At 41.2% G+C, this 15,565-nt stretch overlaps 1 protein-coding gene across 6 annotated transcripts in view; it reads right to left on the reverse strand.

Moving 5' to 3' along the window:
* Positions 1–3,648: 3,648 nt before the first annotated feature.
* The window catches only part of LOC124787635, a 190,387-nt gene continuing 178,470 nt past the window's right edge, over positions 3,649–15,565 (reverse strand). For 2 of the 6 annotated variants that reach the window (XM_047254409.1, XM_047254405.1), the window contains one exon: positions 3,651–3,676. The gene's annotated coding sequence lies outside the window, so the exon portion shown is untranslated. Of the gene's footprint in view, positions 3,677–15,565 lie in introns of all 6 variants that reach the window. The other 4 variants (XM_047254408.1, XM_047254406.1, XM_047254407.1 and 1 more) reach the window with 4 other exon arrangements.

The following is a 15,565-nucleotide window of genomic DNA, read 5'->3' on the forward strand; positions in this document are numbered from 1 at the left end:
TTCGTGCTGATATGCTGAAAGAAGCTTCTCCGTCTGAAAAAAATTATTATATTCAAAATGAGAACCTGTTGAAGAATTGTGCAGCAAATAGATGTTATGGATAAAGGTCTATAATTTGGTACATTCATTCCTCCGCTCTTCTTCTCGGCAGAAAACACCCTCGCATTTTTCTAGTCACTGAGGACTATGTTCTGGTTAAGAGATTTGCGATAAATGTAAGCTAAATAAGACATTTAAGCAGTCGAGTAATCACTATAAAGCAGAAATGGAATTCCATCTATACCTGGCGACTGTTTTGTTTTCAACTATATCAGTTGTTTCTCTACACCAGGGACGCCAGTCACTGTTTTCTCCTAGCGGGATTCTGTGCGACAGCTGAGCGAAGGTATGTGTGTACAATCCTCCTGCATGAATTATTTCTTAAAACTTCAGCTTTCCTCTTGCTGTCTTCTATTGCCACGCCAGACTGGTCAGCGAGTGACTAGATTGGAGCCATCGATTGGATTAGTGATTTGCCATAGGACAAAGATTTTCTTGTGTTCTTTCCACGATATTTTGCTACGTTATGACGTTGGCATTTGCATGGTTTCCCATCGATCTATTCACAGACGCCTGAATTTCTGCTAAATTTGGTATATCGTCATTTCCGAGTTCTTTTTTGGACCGAGACTACAACAGCCAGTGCTTCCTTAGCATTCTACGATTTTTCTTTATTAGGCACGGTGGGATTTTTTCCTATCCTTAATCGACTTACTCGGCCCATTTTTCTGCAGACGGCGAATGGCAATCTGTATAAACTGTGCCCACAATTCGTCTTCGTCCCTCACATTGTAACTCTACACTCCTTCGCAGGTGGTAGTTCGCCGGCGTTGCCTACGACCTGCCTCTTGTTGTTTAGAGTTGTGGTAGCGAGTTCCTTATCGACTTACATGCCAGATTTAGTTAAGAAAAGCCTGTGATTGCGTCTATGCGTCCATCCCCTACATTCTTGAGCTGCCAGGAATGCTTCAGCTTAGCGGCTAATCCGTTTGTTTGTGACGGGAATAACTTTAAGTATCCCGCTCAAGCGTCGTAAATCCAGAGGAATTGGAAGCATTCCTCTAATGTAAGATCTTAGGTCATGTGTCCCAGGTTCTTTAGAAAGTAGCTGCGTACATCAGCTATCAGGCAGTCTGTCGCCCGTAGCAAAGGCGGTTACCTGTACACCGCCTGTCTGTGTTCAGTGGTCGGTCTTCAGGGAAAGTCTCGCGATAACAAGGTCCCGATTAACTGGAACTGTTTTGTCCAGGGCATTTTCCGTGAAGCACTACTGCGTTACGGATATAACTTGGGTACATGTATTAGGTTTTAATTACTAAAATAAACGTGTAAATGCTGTACGACAGTATTCCACCGATGCAGCCACTATAAGTTATCGTATAATAAACGTGACAAATACAGGGTGACGCACGAAATGTGTTACCAGTTGTGTATTTCACAATTTACGACGCAGATTAGATATCCCGCTGAGATTTCTACAGCAGTACCAGCAGAGCTTCGAAAAACAAATCAGTAACTAAATGACGTGTAATTCACGATACTGCCGCTAGGAGACTAGTAAGCAGCAATGGCTGCAACGATCGGCAATTGCTACTTTTTCATGAAACGAAAAGCCTTGTTGTGACTCAGAGACAACAGTTTAACACACGATGGGTCCCTTGCAAGACCACCATCCACAGGTTGTACGATAAATTTGTACAGGAAGGAACAGTATTGGAAGCGAAGTGACCTCGGTCTAAGCCTGTTTGTTTGCGGAGAATATTGAAGCGGTACGAGTTGCTGTACAGAGAAGTCCCGGGAAATCGTGTAGAAAGGTAGTAGCGCAACTGGGAATATCCAGACGCTCCGTTCAACGCATTCTTAAAAGTGACCTCCATATGTACCCATACAAGATGACCTGCGCGCAGAAGCTCACTGAAGAACACAAGCAGCAGAGACTACTGTTTGCTCAGTCGGCGGAGGATAGGGAAGAAACTCTCAACATCGTTTGGTTTTCAGACGAGGCGCATTTTCATTTAGATGGTGTATTTAACAAACAATATTTTCGCTTTTGGGCCACTGAAAACCCACAAGTGCTTCATGAACGACAACATTATGCTTTCAGGATTACAGCGTGGGCAGCAATTTCCAGTGACAGTCTCATTCGACCCTTTTTCTTTGAAGAAACTGTGTACAGCGAGCTTTATTTGAGCATGCTTCGCAATAGCTTCATTCCACAGCTTCTTGCTACTGCCTTGCTCTTCAACACGCAGTGTTTCATGCAAGATGGAGCAAGGCCACATACTGCAAACACTGTGTTGGAGTTTTCACACGAGCATTTAGACATGCGGATCATTTCACACAGGTTTCCAGGTCGCTTCAATGACGGATAAAATTGGTCTCCCAATAGTCCAGACCTCAATCGATGTCACTTCTTTCTTTAGGGTACCTAAAGGAATAAATTTTCCCGAAACGTCCACGTGATTTAATGGAGCTCAGAAGGCTTCAAGCTTGCAGTGAAATTACGGAAGACATGTGCCTTAGGGTAATCACTAACTTCAGTGTTCGTTTGTAGCAAGTTAGTAAACGAAATGGTGAACATATTGAGCATGTGCTGAGTTAGAACAATCTCCATGGACGTCTCTTCATTGTAGTATATGTTCGTTTCAGATTGTATTGACAATAAAGTTGATATTCAAAAACAAAATGGTAACACATTTCGTGCGCCACCCTGTACTTGGCAAGGAATTGGGAAAATTCTAATACTTTTTGTTAAACTGTATCTCAACGGTCGTACGAAAGTATTGTAAGTCATTACTGCTGCATTAATCAGTAAATAAGAAGCCAACAGCTAATAAACCAATGACTTTATTTGATGGGTTTTGGTTAGAGCCCATCCTTAGAATGCCACGAACAACCTACTGATCAGATGTACACTGTGATAAATGTGATGTGATACCTCCCAATATCCTGTCGGACTCCCTTTTGCCTGTCATAGTGCTGCAACTCGATGTGGTATGGACTCAACAAATCGTCGCATGTTCCCTGCTGAAGTATTGAGCCATGCATCCTTTATAGCCGTCCGTGAATGCGAAAATGTTGCCCGTGCAAAATATTGTGCACAGACTAACCACTGCACTACGTTCCATAAATGTTTGTTAGGATTCATGTCGGGGGGGTCTGGGTGGCTAAATCACTCGCCTGAGTTGTCCAGATTGTTCACCAAACCAATAGCGAACAATTGTGAGCCGGACACATGGCGCATCTTTTTTCCATAAAAATTCCATCAATTTTTGGGAATATGGAATTAATGAATGATGGCAAATGGTCTCCATGTAGCCGAACATAATCATTACCAGTAAATGATCGGTTCAGCTGGACAAGAGTATCTAGTCTATTCCATGTAAAGACAGTCCATGCAATTATTTAACCACCAACTGCTTGCACAGTGCCTTGTTGTCAGTTTTAATAGGTTCTGATGTGACAGTTTCATAAACAAATAAAAATTAAACACTCCATTTTATTCCATTAATTGAAAATTAAGTTATTTCTTCATAATTTTGACTGTTCACAAAACATATCAAGAAACGTTTTTCATGCACTAAAGAGGTTATGCCAAGTATCGTTAACGTGTTGTGCAGCTGGTGAGCCGTTCAGCCTGCAACAGAAAAGAAAACGTTTCTTAAATGTCTTAACCACATTAAGACAGTCGAATTTACATCGAAAAATTGCGGAAGTAAACGTTTCATTTTTCTCCTCCAGTCACACGTATTTTTCTTCAACATAAACCACTAGAGCAATATATAATAAGAAGTACGAAGCATTCAGTCGAAAAATACCTTTCCCTGGTTAAAAACCTTAAAAATAGGTACCAAAATTAATTTTGAATTTGGTAAATCGTGCCTATAGTACTTATTAGACTGCGCTTACTGAAAGACAGTGATATAGTTTGAGCATGTAATGCTAATTAATATGCAGTCGGTGAGCCGTTTGAGTATTGTGAGAGTGTAATACCGAAGGAGAGTTACTAACTAATAATCAAAATGATATAATTATAGATCTGAATGGATGTTGGCTAAGCACCTCAGGACAGAGAACGTATTTCGCTTCACAGACCCGTTAATGTAGTTGGTTTCGTTACCTCATATACCTGAAATATAAAAAATCACCATAGTTATGTACAATGGCAGTGATGGGGGAAAGTTTGTTAACCAACAACGAAAAATTTTAATAGAAAAAAGCAATGTGGTTGTTGTTGTGGTCTTCAGTCATGAGACTGGTTTCATGCACCTCTCCATGCTACTCTATCCTGTCCAAGCTTCTTCTTCTCCCAGTACCTACTGCAACCTACATCCTTCCGAATCTGCTTAGTCTATTCATTTCTTGGTCTCCCTCCACACTGCCCTCCAATACTAAATTGGTGATCCTTTGATGCTTCAGAACATGTCCTACCAACCGATCCCTTCTTCTAGTCAAGTTGTGCCACAAACTACTCTTATCCCCAATTCTGTTCAGTACCTCTTCATTAGTTATGTGATCTACCCATCTAGTCTTCAGCATTCTTCTGTAAAACCACATTTCGAAAGCATCTATTCTCTTCTTGTCCAACTATTTATCGTCCATGTTACACTTCCAAATATGGCCACACTCCATACAAATACTTTCAGAAACGACATCCTGAAGCATAAATCTATACTCTATGTTAACACATTTCTCTTCTTCAGAAACGATTTCCTTGCCATTGCCAGTCTACATTTTATATCCTCTCTACTTCGACCATCATCAGTTATTTTGCTCCCTAAATAGCAAAACTCCTTTACTACTTTCAGTGTCTCATTTCCTAATCTAATTCCCTCAACATCACCTGACTTCATTCGGCTACATTCCGTTATCCACGTATTGCTTTTATTAATGTTCGTCTTATATCCTCCTTTCAAGACACTGTCCATTCCGTTAAACTGCTCTTCCTAGTCCTTTGCTGTCTCTGACCGAATTACAATGTCATCGGCAAGCCTCAAAGATTTTATTTCTTCTCCATGGATTTTAATACCTACTCCGAATTTTTCATTTGTTTCCTTTACTGCTTGCTCGATATACAGACTGAATACCATCTGGTATAGATGTGTTAGACATTTCAGGATTTAAACTAGCTTCCTACTTCTGCAGAGTAGATATGGATGGAGGAGGAGTTGTCGTATTTATTAAAAACTGCCAAAAATTCAAGAACATTGACATTAATAAATTCTGTTTAGAGCAGCATCTAGAAGCATGTGCAACAGAAGTAGAGTTCCGTAACAGACCCTATATAATAGTAACTATTTACCAAACACCTGCAGGGAATTATAATTATTCATAAATCATCTAGAAGCTCTTTTGGGTTATTTAACAGGAAGAAAGAAAGAAAGTTTGATTGCTGGTGACTTTAATACAGATTTACTAATGCAATTTACTGCAGTTAGCAATGGCTTCTTTCAATCTAACTCACACTGTAAACTTTCCAACTAGGATCACTAAATCCTCATTGAGAGCCATTGATAACATTTTATAGACAAATAAAAGGAACAAAATCATATTATAAAACCTGTAATAAATGGACTATCAGGTCATGACATGCAGATCCTTGTTTTAGATGTAAATTCTAAGCAGCTTTTCAGAGCTACTGAATCTGAATACAGGAGAGTAGTCAATCAACCAAAAATTCAATGTTTTAGAAAACTCCTCAAAGGTATCAACTGAAAAGATGTTTATAGTGCTCATGATATGAATGAAAAATATAACACATTCATGAACAATGCTTGTACCATGTTTGAAAACTGTTTTCCTCTAAATGTTACTCAAATTAAACAGAAGTCTATAATAAAACCATGGATTACACAAGCTATAAAGATTTCCTGTAAGGCAAAAAGGAAAATGTATCTGTCGACCGAGAATAGCTCCAATGCTGATAATTTAGCTAAAAACAAGGAATACTGTAAAATATTTAAAAAAGTAATTCAGACATCTAAACAAATGCACTACGAGAAGATGATAGCAATTTCAGGGAACAAAATAAAAATAATATGGGATACAGTGACAGAGGAGACTGGTACAACCAGAAAGGAACAGAAGCAAATAGCACTAAGGGTAGATGACACATTAGTAACCGATGGGCATAGTGTGGCAAATCTATTTAACAAGTACTTTATATCCATTACTGATAGAATGGGATTATTAGGATCAGTAAATAATGCCCTTGAATATCTGAAACTAGCATTTACAAATAGCTTCAGGTACATGAATATGTCACTCAGTTAACCAAAAGAAATAATTTCCATAATAAAATCTTTAAAAACAAAGCATTCAAGTGATTACAATGAAATATCAACAAAGTTAATTATGGCATGTTCTTGTGAGTTTAGTACAATTCTAAGTTACTTGTGTAACCAGTCAATTATAACTGGGACATTTCCTGACTGGCTAAAATATGCAGATGTTAAGCCTCTATTCAAGAAAGGGGATAAAGAGATATCATCAAACTACAGACCGATTTCACTTCTGTGTGCATTCTCAAAAATGTTGCAATAAATAGTATGTTGACTGTAGTTCTAGAAAGATCTGATAATTATATTTTCATGGATATTAATAAATCGTTTAAAGCCAACTCATTGACATTAAACTTCGGAAAGGCTCACTATATGCAATTCAGAACCTGTAAGAGGTTTCCACGCAGCATCTGCATAGAGTATGAAGAAGAGCAGATAGAAGAGGTTGCCAGTCTTAAATTCCTGCGATTACAACTTCATAATAAATTCAGTTGGGAGGAGCACACCACAGAACTGCAGAAACGCCTTAACAAATCTGTATTTGCAATTCGAGTGTTAGCTGACATAGGCGACATAAAAATGAAAAAGCTTGCATACTTTGCCTACTTTCATTCCATAATATCATATGGTATAATATTTTGGGGTAACTCAAACAAAAGTTTTCAGAGTCAAAAAGCGTGTAATACGTATTATTTGTGGAGCAAACTCACAGGCGTCCTGTAGAAACCTCTTCAAAGAACTGGGTATACCAAATACTGCCTCTGAGGATATTTACTCCTTAATGAAATTTGTCCTAAATAATATACCTCTTTTTCCAACAACCAGCTCAGATCATACATACAATACCAGGAACAAAAATGATCTGCACAAAGACTATAAAACACTTACTTTAGTTCAAAAAGGTGTCCACTACTCAGGAACACTGATCTTCAATAATTCGCCAGGAATCATAAAAAATTTAGTTACAACTAAAGATCAGTTTAAAAGGAGCCTGAAAGACTTACTAGTGGCCAACTCCTTCTACTAAATTGACTAATTTTTTAATAGAAACAAATGATGTTTCCTCTATTTCGTGAGACAATCGGGAAATTGTGAGTTTCGCGGTATCTATATAATCTTCGCATTTAGGAACATCTTCTTCGTATTCGCCATCGTCTAACAACTCGTGAATATCCTCATCTAATTTAACGAGGCGGTCCAGAACGTTTCCCAATCTGTCATTGTAATATTTACAATCCGCGATTTACGATGTGTCGGGCATCCTTGCAACTTCCGCCTCGAGTCGCGTAATGTTTGCTCTTTCTCCCATACGTTTTCTCTTTAGAGAATGTAATTGCGCTTCTGGATTGTGGTCTGGCACGTCCATTCCGTCCGATTACTCGAAAGTTTAAAGCAGTGTCGGCTAGCGATCAGCTGGACCTAGTAAGGCGTTATCTTTGGATCGCTAGTCGAAGTAGTTCAATTGATGGTCGCTAGATGGCAGAACTAGTCATAAACAATCTACAGGCGTAGCGTAGGATCTGATAATTCGTTAAAGCGCTAATCGAACAGCTACAATAGCAGCACACAGCGGCAATAATGTAATCAGTTGCCTTTACAAATGGCACTACAAAACATGCTGCGTGATAATTCAATTGAACTTAGCTGTGTATGACGGCGGTTGTCGTCGAAGAGCTTGTTGCGTAGTGTAACAAATCGCTGCAGTAAACCCCGTCGTAGTATTGCCGCGTGACGTGCGTCCAGAATTCGGTTCACTACGACAATCGTGGAATTGTCTCGGGCAAAGTCTATTTCCGGGTTTCGGCACCAAAATTCTTATGTCGTGAATCACAGTAGAGCAGCGATTAGCAGTCCAAAAACACTTTATTCCATAGTCACAGAACATACAATATAACAAGTCAAAGATACATTGTCCTAAGAGTAAACAAACAGTCTCTCACTTGCGAGAAGTACATCACTCTGTGGCAGATGTATTGTATATATTCATACTATTAGTATTCTTATTTCAGCTTTAAAAAAATATTGACATGTTCCACATCCAGGAGGATCTCCTCAGCACGGATCTATGGAACGAAAAACTAATCTAATCCAATCTCTAATCTAGGCTACGGCCCTGTCACACTCCTTTCCTAACCAATGCTTCCCTTTCATGCCCTTCGACTCTTATAACTGCCGTCTGGTTTCTGTACAAGTTGTAAATAGCCTTTCGTTCCCTGTATTTTACCCCGCCACCTTCAGAATTTAAAATAGAGTATTCCAGTCAACATTGTCAAAAGCTTTCTCTAAGTCTACAAATGCTGGAAACGTAGGTTTTCCTTTCCTTAATCTATCTGCTAAGATAAGTCGTACGGTCAGTATTGCCTCACGTGTTCCAACATTTCTACAGAATCCAAACTGATCTTCCCCAAAGTCTGCAGCCGTGACTTATAAACTGATAGTTCGGTAATTTTCACATCTGTCAACACCTTCTTTCTTTGGGATTGGAATTATTATATTCTTCTTGAAGTCTGAGGGTATTTCGCCTGTCTCATATATCTTGCTCACCAGATGATAGAGTTTTGTCAGGACTGACCCTCCCAAGGCTGTAAGTAGTTCTAATTGAATGTTGTCTACTTCTGGGGGCTTGTTCAGACTTAGGTCTTTCAGTGCTCTGTCAGACTCTTCACACAGTATCATATCTCCCATTTCATCATCTATATCCTCTTCCATTTCCATAATATCGTCCTCAAGTACACCACTCTTTTATAGACATTCTATATACTCCTACCACCTTTCTGCTTTCCCTTCTTTGCTTAGAACTGGGTTTCCATCGGAGCTCTTGATATTCGTACAAGTGGTTCTCTTTTCTCCAATGGTCCCTTTAATTTTCCTGTAGGCAGTATCTGTCTTACCCCTAGTGAGATAAGCTCTACATTCTTGCGTTTGTCCTCTAACCATCCCTGCTTAGCCATTTTGCACTTCCTGTCGATCTCATTTTTGAGACGCTTGTATTCCTTTTTGCCTGCTTCATTTACTGCGTTTTTATTATTTCACTTTTCATCATTTAAATTCAATATTTCTTCTGTTACCCAGGGATTTCTATTAGCCCTCGTCTTTTTACCTACTCGATCCTCTGCTGCCTTCACTATTTCATCCCTCGAACTACCCATTCTTCTTCTACTGTATTTCTTTCCCCCATTCCTGTCAAATCGTTCCCTGATTCTCTCCCTGAAACTCTCTATAATCTCTAGTTTAGTCAGTTCCCACCTCCTTAAATTCCCACCTTTTTGCAGTTTCTTCAGTTTTAATCTACAGTTCATAACCAACAGATTGTGGTCAGAGTCCACATTTCCACCTGGAAATGTGTTACAATTTAAAATCCGGTTCCTAAATCTGTCTTACCATTATATAATCTGTCTGATACCTTCTAGTATCTCCAGGTTTCTTATATGTATACAACCATCTTACATGATTCTTGAACCATGTGTCGGCTATGACTGAGTTAGGCTCTGTACAAAATTCTACCAGGCGGCTTCCTCTTTCATTCCTTACTCCCATTCTCTATTCACCTACTACGTTTCCTTCTCTCCATTTTCCTGCTATCGAATTCCAGTCACCCATGACTATTAAATGTTCGTCTCCTTTCACTTTCTGAATAATTTCTTTGATCTCATCATACATTTGATCAATTTCTTCGTCATCTGCAGAGCTAGTTGGCACATAAACTTGTACTGCTGTAGTAGGCGTGGGCTTAGTGTCTATGTTGGCCACAATAATGCGTTCACTATATTGATTGTACTAAATTACCCGAACTCGTATTTATTTTAAAATTCATTATTAAACCCAGTACTGCATTATCCCTATTTTATTTTGTATTTATAACCCTGTATTCACCTGACCAAAAGTATTCGTCTCCTGCCACCGAACTTCACTAATTCCCACTATATCCAACAATTCCCTTTTTAAATTTTCTAACCTACCTGCCCGATTAATGGATCTGACATTCCACGCTCCGATCCGTAGAACGCCAGTTTTCTTCCTCCTGATAACAACGTCTTCCTGAGTAGACCCCGTCCGGAGATCCGAATGGGGGACTATTTTTCCTCCGGAGTATTTTACCCAAGAGGATGCCATCATCATTTAACCATACAGTGAAGCTGTCAGCCGTTTGCAGTACCAGCACAGCAAGGCCGTTTCGGTTAGTGTTACAAGGCCAGATCAGTCAATCACCCAGACTGTTGCCCCTGCAATTACTGAAAAGGCTGCTGCCCCTCTTCAGGAACCACATGTTTGTCTGGCCTCTCAACAGTTATCCCTCCGTTGTGGTTGCACCGACGGTATGGCTATCTGTATCGCTGAGGCACGCAAACCTCCCCACCAACGGCAAGGTCCATGGTTAATGGGGGGGGGGGGGACAATGAAGGAGACACAATTTTAATCTTATAACTCTATGAGCATCCTATCGGTACATTAAAACTCTGAAAAGAAGAAGCTGACTTTTAAATATAGGCGACAGGCATAAAGCGACCAAGGAATGTAAAAAATAGTATATCTCAGATAACATAGCATGTTTTAGCCAAGAAATCAATTTGACTACACCGTGAACAAATGATAAAGGTATGAAGACTGCATAAAGTAAATTGCATATCTACTTTTGTTGCCGTGGCCAGTTTTATTTGCCTGTATACGCGATTGGTGTTAGTATTCATTCTGCAACTCCTACATATTACATGTAAAAAGACAATTTATCAAATATTCTGTCTTGATTTATTCGTCGTTCTAGTTCGTCTTCCCAATGATGGTACAGACCGCCTTGCAGGTAGGGCAATCACAGCTTTGAGTAGTCATCTTGGATAATAATAAACCACTTCAGTTGTATTTAGTCGTTTATTATTAGACCACTACCGATTTCGTGGCGCTAAAAGCCTAATCTTCAGGCGGAAATATAACTAAATCAACTCGATATGCCACCTTTTAGCCGTGTTCTGACGGACAACAGATTTTGGGTGCAAGGTTTCCGAGCTTTTCAGTTCTAATGTTTTTAGTTGTATGTTCACCAGAAGACGCGGCTTTTAGCGCCACGAAACAGGTAATGACGCAATAAGAAAGGACTAAATACAGCTGAAGTGGATTATTAATACTCAAGGTCAATGATACTAGCTTATGTGTAATATTGGTCTCATGGTGAAGTATGACATAGGCAGTTTAAGCAAGTGAATGTGTTGCTCCTGAAATCCTGGACGGATGGTGATGATTCTGAGAATATTCCTTCATGAACAACGCTGTTAGTCGACGAGATGTCTCTCGTTTTTGTGATAGCATACAACGTTTACTCAAATGCAGAAATTGGTAGCCGGCACGGAAACTGCGCTTTCTATCTTCCTTCTTCACTAGAACCGCAGGGAAGGGCATACTATTTTCTGATGACTGAATGATGTCCTTTTGTAGCATATTCTCTCTTTTCTTCTGATTAATGGGGCATTGAACTGAAGAAACACCCTATATGAACCATTAGTAAGGGGGATGAAACCCACAAGGGTTGATATGGTATTTCGTATTGATTGGTCGGTCTGTCTTCTCTTCTCTAAGGATTTACAACAGGCCTGAAACTTGACACAGAAAGGCTAAAACTCCCGTCTTTCCTCGCTCCTATTTGTAGACGGACGTTAGATTTATCCTTTGGTTAATAATAATGTTGCTTTTTTCTCCACTGATCAACGAGTATAGGTTCAGTTAAAATTTTGCCCATGCCTTAGAAACGAGTTGCGTAGATTCATGACGATTCATGACCTTTAGCTCTTCTTGTCCACTAGCAATGATTATGATCGTCGTCAGTGTATAAATTTCACCTTGAAAAATTAGTATCTTTCGGAAATGGACTAGAGTATCACAGTTTGTCTGAGGGTCCAGACAGTTGACTAGAACTGGTCTCGTTGCTGACGGTGTGGTAAGTGTGTGTTCAGTGGTAGACAGTCGCCCAGGGCAATTGTTCCTGAGTGAACTAGTTGGAGTAGCTGCGTCAGTCTGGAGCTCTCCTCTTTCTTTCAGTCTATGGCTACTTTTGATGGCTCTGCGAAGTTACAACTAGGGATAATATCTGATTGCTTTGTTGTAAAATGACAAATAACAATGACTGTGTGCTGTGCAATTATTTGCACAACGCTGATTCCTACTGGCTGGAGGCATTTCGGTTTTGCAGCCTTCAGCACAACAGCCCTGGAATTTCGGAACATAATCGCATGTAGGTGGAGAGTATAAACATCCAATTTCCCAGCGCCAGAATCTGCTGGTAACTTTACAAGTTGTTGGTCAATAATGACGTAGATGTGAATTTCCGACGTCTTAGCAAGTGTCGTCCACGAAGGTTTTCATTTGCGATAGCTTCACGTCCGTAAAGGGTCACCTCGTTTAGTTTTTCCTGATTTGGGTGGATGGACGTTGGCTTTAGTCAGTTGCTATTATCTAGGCGTGCATAGGACTTCTGTAAAAAAAAAAAAAAAGAAAAAAAATTTCCGTACCTAACTCGTATCTTGCTCCAGAAGACAGTATCGTTTTGAAGAGCGGCAGACCTGTGAAGGCTATGACAACTAGTTCGGATATCCAGAGCTTGTGAACTCTCAAATAAAACTCATCGTGCAATGCTCAACTGGCAGGAATTCCTGCCACCTGTCCTTCCCCCTTCCACCTGTCTTACCGGAGAAACTCCTAGGTACGATCAGGTCATCGAATACACAGATGTGTTGTTTTCTTTTCTCTAAACGCCTGTTTTCCTTCGCAGTGATGGAATAGGTGACGGCTCCAGATGGACTTCATTGTCCTGATCTTTGTGTCTGGTGCGACAATTCCGTTACCTCGGGATTTCCGACTCCATTTCTAAATGTTAGTTTGCTTGTCGAGGTCGACGCTAATGGTCGACGAACCTTTTCCTGAATTCACTACACATCCTCCCCCTGGCTTGATTGGACAGTCAACGCTGCTACATCCAACGGTGCGTTACATATTTCCTGTTACTACATCCATCAAAAAAAGTTTTGCATCACCTCGGTTCCAAGAGTTCCGGAACCTGTACAAAAAATTCGAATAGAGATCAACATAAACATCATTTTCGCCCTTTTTATTGCTCTTGAAAACCACACATTGGATGTTGTACCACCATAGAGCGAGGCCTTCAGAGTTGGTAGTCCAAACAGCTGTACACGCCGGCACCTCTAATACCCAGTAGCACGTCCTCTTGCATTGATGCATGCCTGCCTGTATTCGTCGTGGTATACTGTCCACAAGTTCATCAAGGCACTGTTGGTCTATTGTCCCACTCCTCAACGGCGGCTCGGCGTAGATCCCTTAGAGTGGTTGGTGGATCACGTCGTCCGTAAGCAGCTCTTTTCAATCTATTCCGAACATGTTGATACGGCTCATGTCTGGAGAACACGCTGGCAATTCTAGTCTTGCGATGTCGTTGTCCTGTAGGAAGTCATTAACAAGGTGTGCACGATGGAAGCGCGAATTGGTGTCCATGAAGACGAATGCATCGCCAATACACTGCCGATATGGTTGCACTATCGGTCGGAAGATGGCATTCACGTATCGTACTGCCTTTACGGCGCCTTCCATGACCATTAGCGGCGCACGTTGGCCCCACATAATGCCACCCAAAAATAGTAAAGAACCTCCCCCCTTCTGCACTCGCTGGACAGTGTGTCTAAGGCGTTCAGCATGGCCGGGTTGCCTCGAAACACCTCTGACAATTGTCTGGTTGAAGGCATATGCGACATTCATCGGCAAAGAGAACGTGATGCTAATCCGGAGCGGTCCATTCGGCATGTTGTTGGGCTCATCTGTACCGTGCTGCATGGTGCCGTGATTGCAAAGATGGACCTCGCCATGGACGTCGGGATTGTAGTTGCGCATCATTCAGCCTATTGTCCACAGTTTGAGTCGTAACACATCCTCCTGTGGCTGCACGAAAAGCATTATTCAACATGGTGGCGTTGCTGTCAGGGTTCCTCCGAGCCATAATCCGTAGGTAGCGGTCATCCACTGCAGTAGTAGGCTCTTTGCGGCCTGAGCGAGGCATGTCAACGACAGTTCCAGTCTCTCTGTATCTCCTCCATGTCCGAACAGCATCACTGTGGTAGACTCCGAGACGCATGGACACTTCCCTGGCACAAAGTAACAATGCGGACGCGATCAGACCGCGGAATTGACCGTCTAGGCATAGTTGAACTACAGACAACACGATCCGTGTACCTCATTCCTGGTGGAATGACTGGAACTGATCGGCTGTGGGTCCTCGTCCGTCTAATAGGCGCTGCTCATGCATGGTTGTTTACATCTTTGAGCGGGTTTAGTGACATCTCTGAACAGTCAAAGGGACTGTGTTTGTGATACAATATCCACAGTCAACGTCTATCTTCAGGAGTTCTGGGAACTGGGGTGATCCAAATTTTTTTTTGATTTGTGCATATGGCACATGGCGAGGTCCTGAATGTTTTCCATGACCGTCATCAGTACTGGAATCGGCAATCTATTGAACGTAATTCGGTGCGTGACTCCCTGAAGAATAGCAACTGTGTTCTGGCGTCGCTTGATGAAAGGCTCTATTGTGGTAGCGTCCTTCAAAAAAAAACGCTTGATAGATATCTCCTGCCATGTTCCTTATTTGGGGTGACACTTTGTCGGCTTCTGGCGTACTTGTTTTCAGCGAGTGACACAGCACCTAAACACTTTATATATATTTATTACTTTGCCTTCCCTGTACAGCGTAGGACTCTCTTCTTTAATTTTTATTCTGCTATAAGGGCGTGCCGCTGATTTTGAAGGAATGTTTTGTAGTCTACATCTGAAATTCGTTCCAGCTAATGCCTGTTCACCGTTGTTTCTCTCCATACCCCGAATAAAAACAAACATGAGGAAGACATATCAGCCGGCCGAAGTGACCGTGCGGTTAAAGGCGCTGCAGTCTGGAACCGCAAGACCGCTACGGTCGCAGGTTCGAATCCTGCCTCGGGCATGGATGTTTGTGATGTCCTTAGGTTAGTTAGGTTTAACTAGTTCTAAGTTCTAGGGGACTAATGACCTCAGCAGTTGAGTCCCATAGTGCTCAGAGCCATTTGAACCATTTTGAAGACATATCACGAGACTCCAACCATCGTATATTACGACACAGTTAAATTGCTTTGGTCATTTCATCGGATGCGCCCAAAAGCCTCCCAAAAACAGCTGCGTGCCTGACGCACGTCCACCTCACCGACGCTTTTATTCCGGTA

This window comes from Schistocerca piceifrons, chromosome 3 (assembly GCF_021461385.2).
Source record: "Schistocerca piceifrons isolate TAMUIC-IGC-003096 chromosome 3, iqSchPice1.1, whole genome shotgun sequence".
Lineage (NCBI taxonomy): Eukaryota > Metazoa > Arthropoda > Insecta > Orthoptera > Acrididae > Schistocerca > Schistocerca piceifrons.